Source organism: Pseudophryne corroboree, chromosome 1, assembly GCF_028390025.1.
Source record: "Pseudophryne corroboree isolate aPseCor3 chromosome 1, aPseCor3.hap2, whole genome shotgun sequence".
NCBI lineage: Eukaryota > Metazoa > Chordata > Amphibia > Anura > Myobatrachidae > Pseudophryne > Pseudophryne corroboree.
The window spans coordinates 186,932,776-186,942,930 of NC_086444.1; positions in this window are offsets into that span (position 1 = coordinate 186,932,776).

Consider the following 10,155-nt stretch of genomic DNA (forward strand, 5'->3'; position numbering starts at 1 on the left):
AACTTGCCACTGTACGTTACAAGCTGTTCATGCTAATTAGTACACTAGTAGAACATACTGTACAGAGATACTAAGTACAATGATTTGGCATCCACGAACTTAGGGAGGAGCTTTAATCTCCCTCCATTGTAATCTTTCCAAGTATAATGGAGAGAGATAAAAGCTCCTCCCTAAATTCCTGGGTGCCAAATTACCGTCCTTAGTATCTCTGTACTCTATGTTCTACTAGTGTACTAATTAGCACGAACAGCTTGTAACGTACAGTGGCAAGTTTAATCTTTCTATGTATAATGGAGAGAGATAAAAGCTCCTCTGTAAGTTCCTAGATGCCAAATTACCGTCCTTAGTATCTCTGTACAGTATGTTCTACTAGTGTACGAATTAGGACGAACAGCTTGTAACGTACAGTGGCAAGTTTAATCTTTCTATGTACAATGGAGAGAGAGAAAAGCTCCTCTGTAAGTTCCTAGATGCCAAATCACCATCCTTAGTATCTCTGTACAGTATGTTCTACTAGTGTACTAATTAGCACGAGCAGCTTTTAACTGGATGCCAAATCACCGTACTTAGTTTCTCTGTACAGTATGTTCTATTAGGGTACTAATTAGCACGAACAGCTTGTAACGTACATCAGCAAGTTTAATCTTTCTATGTATAATGGAGAGAGATAAAAGCTCTTCCCTAAGTTCCTGGATGCCAAATCACCGAAATTAGTATCTCTGTATAGTATGCTTTACTAGTGTACTAGTGTACTAATTAGCACGAGCAGCTTGTAACGTACAGTGGCAAGTTTAATCTTTCTATGTATATTGGAGAGAGATAAAAGTTCCTGGTTGCCAAATCACCGTCCTTAGTATCTCTCTATAGTATTTTCTATTAGGGTACTAATTAGCACGAACAGCTAATTAGAACCCTAATAGAACATACTGTACAGAGATACTAAGGACAGTGATTTGGCATCCAGAAACTTAGGGAGGAGCTTTTATCTCTCTCCATTATACTTAGAAAGATTACAATGGAGAGAGATAAAAGCTCCTCCCTAAATTCCTGGGTGCCAAATTACCGTCCTTAGTATCTCTGTACTCTATGTTCTACTAGTGTACTAATTAGCACAAGCAGCTTGTAACGTACAGTGGCAGGTTTGATCTTTCTATGTATAATATAGAGAGATAAAAGCTCCTCCGTAAGTTCCTGGTTGCCAAAACACCATCTTTAGTATCTCTGTATAGTATTTTCTATTAGGGTACTAATTAGTACGAACAGCTAATTAGTACCATAATAGAACATACTGTACAGAGATACTAAGTACGGTGATTTGGCATCCAGTTAAAAGCTGTTCATGCTAATTAGTACACTAGTAGAACATACTGTACAGAGATACTAAGGACGGTGATTTGGCATCTAGGAACTTAGGGAGGAGCTTTTATCTCTCCATTATACATAGAAAGATTAAACATGCCACTGTACATTACAATTACAAGGCACATGAACATCCACCTTGTGTCAGCACTCAGCTATGGAGCGAGTGACGGCATAGGTTTTGCAGGCTACGGGGCAATGCTGAAGGAGCATCAGAATCCCCTAGCTAAAATACACAGGGTCGATAGGGATAAGCGAGGTCTATGCACTTAACGATACCCCAGACCCCATCGCATCACATCACAAAGTGACAAAATGTCCAAGGCACATGAACATCCACCTTGTGTCAGCACTCAGCTATGGAGCGAGTGACGGCATAGGTTTTGCAGGCTATGGGGCAGTACTGAAGGAGCGTCGGAATCCCCTAGCTAAAATACACAGGGGCGATAGGGTTAAGCGAGGTCTATGCACATAATGCTACAAGGCGGGGGTTCATGTGCCTCAGACATTTTGTCACTTTGTGATGCGATGGGGTCTGGTGTATCGTTATATGCATAGACCTCGCTTATCCCTATCGACCCTGTGTATTTTAGCTAGGGGATTCTGACGCTCCTTCAGCATTGGCCCGTTCTTTAAACATAGTATTTTCCACTGCCTCACCCTACCCCCATCCCACTTTCCCCTACCCCCTGGGAGCCTGCACAGTTCATGCAGTAGACAGGTAGGGAGTTCCGATCAGGTTACAAGACGAGATTAATGTGAAACCTGTGTGCACCCTTCCATTGAATGTATAACAAAGAAAAAAAATTATAATAAAGTGAATGTCACGGGAACTCGGACGCTCATGCTGTACATGTATTTCAAAAGCACGGAGTTTATGCATTGTACATACTTCCTTTTACACAATTAGTTGCGTCTCCATACACAATCTTGCGTCTGCATACACAAGTGTTTTAACATGTTCGTTTGCGTCTGTATAAACTATTTATTTATATTGAGAACTCTCACCGTCTGACCATTAGTCACCATCTATTAACATTACAGTCATCACTGACCATTTGCCAGAGCTGTTGATCAATCCGCCGCTATACGATCGAAAGTACTGGATTAGTGGAGCATTAGCCACCCAGTGGTGGAGATGTGTAATGCATGCTGAGTATCTAGAATCGCCTCAACGCGCCTGCCTGTGATTAAACTCAGGAAGCTAAGCTATCGCCTTAGCGTGACTAAACATCCGTCTAGGCGGAGAATCGGTCAAGATAAAGGTGGCTACATCTGTATTATGATCGCTATTTCCTAAAGTCTCCCCTACTTTAGTATTTGATATAATTTCCTCATTATTAGTTAGTACTAGGTCCAGAATAGTCATATGCCTAGTTGGTTTCTCGATTACCTGGGACAAGTAATGATCTTTTAGCATGTTTAAGAACCTGTTACCCCTAGCTGTAATCAGGGGCATTTGCATAGAGTAACACAAAATACTTGATTAGTTGGGGTGACTCCTTATTCAGTTACTGTGGTCCCTTTCTTCAGGACTCTAAGTTCCTGTGTTATGCAAATAACTCATGCATAACCTGTCTTTCTCCTGGCTTTCAGTTTCATTTGGTCTACAGATTTTATCACATGCATCTTTTTGGTGCAGGTCTGCCATCAGGGGGACTGCCTGGACTGTAGTCATGGGCCTGGACAGAGAGCCTCTAGTTCCTACTGCCCATGCATGGGGAGTGCCAGGCCTGAGGAAGATCCAGAGAAGAGATGGTGGTTCCAGAGGGGTGGGGGGCAAAAATGGCAATCATCCCGCATATAGCCACCAAAATATCAGTATTTCTTTTGCAAACTGAAGCTCCCCTGCTCTGCTGCAGCAGTGTAGCTTCAGGCTTCACCTGGGGTCAACAAACCACACAGTTTTAAAGTCAGGCATCTGGACATAGAACAGGGGCCGGTGATACCCACATCCCTGCCCCATAACAGGCTGGCTTCTCTCCCCAAATACCAGGCTATCACTGACTTGAAGTTGGGTGCAGTGCATGCACATGGGCTCTCTGGGAGATCAGGTGGCTGGCGTTAGCCTGTGGTAGAGGGAAACAGACCAGCCAGACAGGAAAAAGAGGGCATCTGGATGTTGTGTTGGCCTGGTGGTCCTACCTGACAGTGATGGCTTCTCCTCTCTTCAAGTACAACTTTCATCAAGGCCTGCAGTCAGAACTTGGCCTGCTTGCATTTGCGAATAATGCATTTGTTAAGAATGTGTTTTAAGAATGAAGTTAGAACCGACACTGAAAACCATCTCTCCTCTCTTCACAGGTAAAAACACCATCTTCATGCTTGTATATCTGAGTCTCTCATCTCTCTCTGGCTACACTTTTCACACCCCAAGAAAGTTTGTCTGCAAATGTCTGTGATCCTTCTTCAATGCAAAATCCCCTCTGTTAATTAGCTGAACTTCTGATTGCACACCTCCCCCTTTGCCAGCTGATATAATTGGAGCATTTAAGAGCAATATTATCAAGGCCTGCAGTCAGGACTTGGCCTGCTTGCATTTGCGAAGAATGCATTTGTTAAGAATGTGTTTTAAGAATTAAGTTAGAACCGGAGTTTGAACTGGATTTGGACTACGCTAAAATCTCTAATTAAACTAGTTCCCCAAACACTGCAACTCAGGACCATTATGTGGCCTCTCCTCACCTCTGCCATGAGAACACCAGGACCAATGCCTACTACTCCTCTGTCCAAGAACATCATGACTGCCCTCAGGACTACCCTCAAGCTGAGCAGGGACCTGAGGGGCGTGCGCATCAGGACCAGACTTTGCTGGGTCAGTTCCATTGGACATTAGTGTGCACCCCACATTCTCACACCCACCCGCACAGCTCTCATGAGACCAGGACATTTATCATTTTCACAAAATAATGTTATTATGGTTTCCCTTTCTTCTTACAGGGTACTTCCACCACACTGTGTGCTATTCCTGTAATGTGTACCTCCATTGGTTGCACCACCTGCCAGCAGTAACCTACGCAGTGCACCCCACATGGCTGTCTCGGATGGTTCCTCCATGGGCAGGGTGTACTTCATTTGGATCTTTCCATGGAGGGTTTAGCACACTTCTACACACGTGTCAGTTTTCCCATACATGCATTTGGCCCTTGTATGGCTCATCTCCCACTGTGTAACCTTCGTAGTGCGCCCAACATGGCTGCCTTATCTGGTGCGCTTGTGATTGGGATGAAAAATACATGCACCTGATGGTTTTATTGGAACCCTACTCTGCAATCTCCCCATTTTTGTAATCTTCTAGGGGTTGACTATTCCACCCTGGGTATTCCTACACAGTGCGCCTAAAATGGCTGCTGCACCTGGTAACTTGTGAGGGTGGAATACACTGCCCCCGGAGGTTATTACCCAAAATGCCTACACCAATCATGCACTATTGTTTCTGTGTGCTTTTTTTTATTGTCTGTGTGGTTTATCTTTTGATGTAATACTTAAATTCTGTACTATGTGCACTGTTTGAGTTCTAGTTGGCACTGCGGATAGCTGCCTGGGTGCTGCTCTGCCAAGCAGCCTTCGTTTTTAGTCTTGCATGTATAATATGTCTAATATGTTGAGTCTCTTGTACAGTTGCAATGTGCAGTATCAACTCATACGTGTAATGTTTGTAATGTATGCTACGTTTTTCCCCCTTCTTATGCTATGTATTCCCCCTTCATGTTGCTGCTTGGCAATGCATTGTATCACAAAGAATTCCTAGCGTACGTGAGTACAGCTGGCCAATAAAGCTGATTCTGATTCTTTTAACTGGTCACCAGCTCAGAGAAACTCTACATGCATGGATGCTCCAGCAGTAAAGGAAGAGAAGAGAAGAGAAGGGAATGGAATCAGAGCAGTGGGATGAGAACCTTTAAACACACAAATCCATGAACTTTTTACAGAATCTGTGGAGTAAATTTACTAAGATGGGAGTTCTACTTAAGATGGGATGTTGCTCATAGCAACCAATCAGATTCCAGGTATTATCTTCTAGAAGATGCTAGATAAATGAGAAGTAGAATCTGATTGGTTGCTTTGGGCAACATCCCATCTTAAATTGAACTCCCATCTTAGTATATTTACCCCTGTGTGTTAACACTAGTTAAGTTAATAGGTGTAAGCAAGGTGCTCAGGTGAAAAAGGTACTGGAATTGAATAGTGCTGGGCATTAAAGCCCAAGGCTACCACCCTTTATTGATGGTAATGTAAAATGCTTAATTGAATTCCCCCTAAAAATGAAACAAACATTTAAAAAATACAAGACTACATACAAAAAAGACAACTTACAGAGATTGCTATAGCGCTCACCAAACTGCTCTCCAAACTCAACAGTCCTACCACCAACACACCCAAACCACATTACAATGTAATTGGGTGGTTTGGGGATTTTTAGATAAGGAGTTTGTGAAGCAGAAATAGCAAGAATAGTGCAAATGTAGTCCCACTGCACAAAAGTGGAAGCAAGGAAGAGGCAAGCACCTATCAACCAGTAAGATTTACATCAGTAGTAAGGAAATTGATGGAAACACTCTTACAAGAAATAATTGTAGATTATCTCAAATGAAGCAATTTACAGGATTTCAAACAGAATGGATTCTCGGGGGGGGGGGGGGAGATCATGTCAAACAAACCTTATGGTCTTTTTTTTTTTTGATGGTGTGACTACAATAATAGATAAAAGCAAGCCCAGAGATATAGCTTTTCTAGACTTTAGTAATGCTTTTGACAATGTCCTACATCGCAGATTGCTAAATAAGCTCTAAAGCTTTGTATTGGATACTAAAATGGTTGAATAGATAAGACCTTGGTTACAGGATAGAAAATAGAGAGTTGTAGTAAATGTAGTGCATTCAAAGGAAGGAAATGATTCAAGTGGAGTACCCCAGGGATCTGAACTTGGACCAGTGCTTTTTAATATCTTTATTGGTGACATTACAAATGGCATTAAAGGGAAATTATGAATTTTTGCAGATGACACAAAGGTATGCAACAGGGTAGACACACAAGGAGGGGTAAAACAAATGATTGAGGATTTAAGTAGACTAGAAGAGTGGTCAAGAGAGTGGCAATTACAGTTTAATGCCAAAACAAATGCAAAATCATGCATTTGGGTATCAAAAATCCAAAGGCTAAATATGGTATTAATGGCACTATACTGGAAACTACTGAAGAAAGGTATCTAGGAGTCACTATTTCAGGTGATTTAAAGGCAATGTAACAAAGCAATGAGGAAGGTTGCTTGGTTGCAAAGGGAGAGGAATCAGTAGCAGAAAGAAAGAAGTAATAATGCCACTGTATAGGTCATTGGTATTGCCTTGTCTATAATACTGAGTTGAATTCTGGAGGCCATATCTTTAGGAGGATCTTTAATGTATTAATATTAATACTAATACATTAATACATTAGAGACTGTACAAAGAAGGGCAACTAAAATGGAACATAGACAACAGATATAGCAAGCGTGGCTACATCGTAAATGTGCACTGCTGGCACGGCTAGGCAATCCAGCGCCTAGTCGCGCCAAGGTAGTGCACAAAGATGCTCCTATTCATGCGCCCTGTGATATAATATGTATAGTTGGGAGCAGAGAAGAGAAAGGGGGGTCTTGATAGAAACTTTCAAATATATCAAGGGTTTTAACAATGTCCTGGAAGGAAACATTCTTCAAATGAAGTGAAGTATTAGAACAAGAGGACATGTCCTTAAACTGGAGGGAGGTAGTTTCATGGGACATTTGAGTAAAAATTACTTCACAGAAAGGGGAGTGGACAAGTGGAATAACCTCCCATCAGAGTTGGTAGAGGCTAAGACAGTAGAGCAACATAAACATGCATGGGACAGACATAAAGATATCCTTACAAAGAAATAAGGATCAAACAAGGTTTGAGGTAAAAATATGGTAAAAAGGGCCAGACTAGATTGCCAAGAGGTTCTTATCTGCCGTCACATTCTATGTTTCTATACTTCATGTGGTATGTTTTGGGCAATAGAAAAGCACTAGAAAGTGTTGGACTGAAACTGAAAACTCATGGATAGTACTGTAAATAGACATTTCTTAGACACACTTATTGGTTTGGATTGTTATCATTAAATTGTTAGTAAATTTACCTCTAAGTATGTCACACCCAGTGGTGCAAGTATGCGGGTACGCTCGGGTACTGAGTACAGTTAAGAATATGGCAGTGGGTACTCGGTATCACCTGCCACACACTTTGCACCCGTGACCACCATTACCACAATTATAATGCGCCATAAAGTAACAAGACAATGGTGCTTGGCAGCATGACAGCGCCTCCCAGTTTGTGAGGGTTACTGGGAGTTCAACGGTGATGTCATGACGCGGCATCACACTTCCTCCTCTGGCGGCTGTGGCTAGTGTGAAGAGAGGAGCCTGATTGCACTTTCCCTCTGCGTCTCTTGCTGGGAGCATTCATTTCTAATATAATGTGGACACTACTATATATGTCTATTATTATAGGGGTATTACTACATATTTCTATTGTAATGTGGACACTACTGTATATTTCTATTATACCAGGGGCACTACTACACTATATATTCCTGTTATAATGGAGGCATTATTATATATTATTACATTGGGGGAATTAAAATATATATTTATTATACTCGGGGCATTACTATATATTTCTAATACAGTATGCTGGGGGTATCACTATATATTTCTATTATACTGGTGGTAGTACTATATATTTCTAGCCTTGCCTCCAGAATGCAAAGAAAAGGGGCTTTGTAGTGTTGCCACACCACTAGTGTCATGTAGCCACTCCCACTTGTCATGTGGTCATGCCCCCTCACAGCACTTGACCACGCCCATTTTCCGGCACTCAGTACTACTAAGAAAATATTTTTACTTGCACCACTGGTCACACCATTTATTAATCATTGTGTTAAATACTGTAGTATTCCTATTCACTGGCTTTTAAAATTTTCTTTCAGGGCTATTGTTATGGGGCAGATGCTGGAACATGGGCTACGATAATGACCCATCCTGCAAACATTACATAGTAAAGTCATCATTAGTGCTATTACTTATTTACCATTTTGACTTGGGTTATTTAATGTAACGTATAATGCTTTCGCATGGCTAGATCTTGCTAGTAAAAGGATTGCCCTTTTAAATCTCAGACATAAATATTATCAGAAGCTCTGGATTTTGCAACCCTACACTTTGTAAATAACCCCTTAGGAGGGGCATTAGTGCTATACCAGCAGATGTTGATTGACATGATTTAGTAATTAGTAATCGTAAACAATAATTTCTGTGGGTATTAAATGAAATAATTCTAAAAATAATCAGATAAACCCTTAATACAAAAAAGCACAAATACATATTATTTTCAAATACAGATTAAACTATTAACCAGAATAGTATTTGTAAATCTTTTTTAAACCTTTCTGTTTCATCTATTATTTTGTCCCTAAGGAACCCAGCTATAGGTATTTACAATTTAAGTTTCATGTTCTAAAATGATATTAACATGTGAATCTTTATCATCTATAGTATGAACCCAAGGATTTAAATTAAAATATGAACATAATTAGATGAATATCTCACAAATGTCAAATACTAGTATTTAAAAAATAGGTTCCTTAATTTGCCTCCTATAGTTAAAAAGCAAATTTTAGCATTTTTTACTTTAATGTAACAGATAAACAGGTTGACATTTAAAAAGAAAAACTCTGCATAACTTTGCCATTAATGCAGTCAACCATGCCAATCAAACGTATCTAGGCCAGATAATTCCCAGCACACCTCAGAAATCACTTCTGTAAGACAAGTTCATAAAGTTCACAAAACTTGCTAGATATTCTCAAAGTGCTTAAAGCCTACTTTTTCAATCTACCACTTCTAGTATAGGGACTCATACTATATATATAATGTAAGACTGCTTACATTTTATAGCCACATACACAGGGGTGCTTTTTATCTCCAATGCATCCAATGAACCAATGTACAATAGCAATCTTCCATAAATCATATTTCAAAAGAGGGCACTCACCATAGTATATGAAGCCAAAAAGAGCATTATCAATGCCATGCATGCTGCCCAATGGGTCATAAACTATCTGACGCTTTGATGCAACCTTTGCACCTTTTACAAGATATCAAAGTGCCACTAACATGCATCATGGTACAAGTGTGGACCTGGGTACTTACCCCAGGGCCATTAGACCAATATTTCAGTCAGTTATTGTTTTATTACTTTTTGTCTACAATTCTGTGCTCGCGATATATAAATAAATGTTAATAAACATATAAGAGCATAATCATATTCTCATAGTAAGTTTATTCCACAGAACCAAAAAGTGATTTAATAAAGAAGATTGGATATTTTTGTAATTGCTCTTTTCTGACTCCTAAGGCCATACACCAAGAACTGCTAGCTTTTTACCAAGAAGAGAGCAAGATACAGTACAAATGCGTCTTTTAACCAGTGGCCTCTGTCATGCCAAATACGCCTTTTGGGTGCATTATGTCCCATGTGGCTTAGCTGTATCGAGCATCTTTTTTACTGAAAGTATGCTTCTTATTCACATAAATACAACAACTGGAAGTAACAAAGCTGCTTTGCTAGCATACACCAACCACTGGGGCTTGTAAAATTTGTACAGCTGCATGTGACGGAGTCCAAATCTTTGAAAAAATAGCTCTGATGAAAGCAGCCACAGCTTTTTATCACATCAAGTTATTTTGTTCATTATCTGCAACACTGTATGTTCTGTACAGATGTAGCCATGCTTATC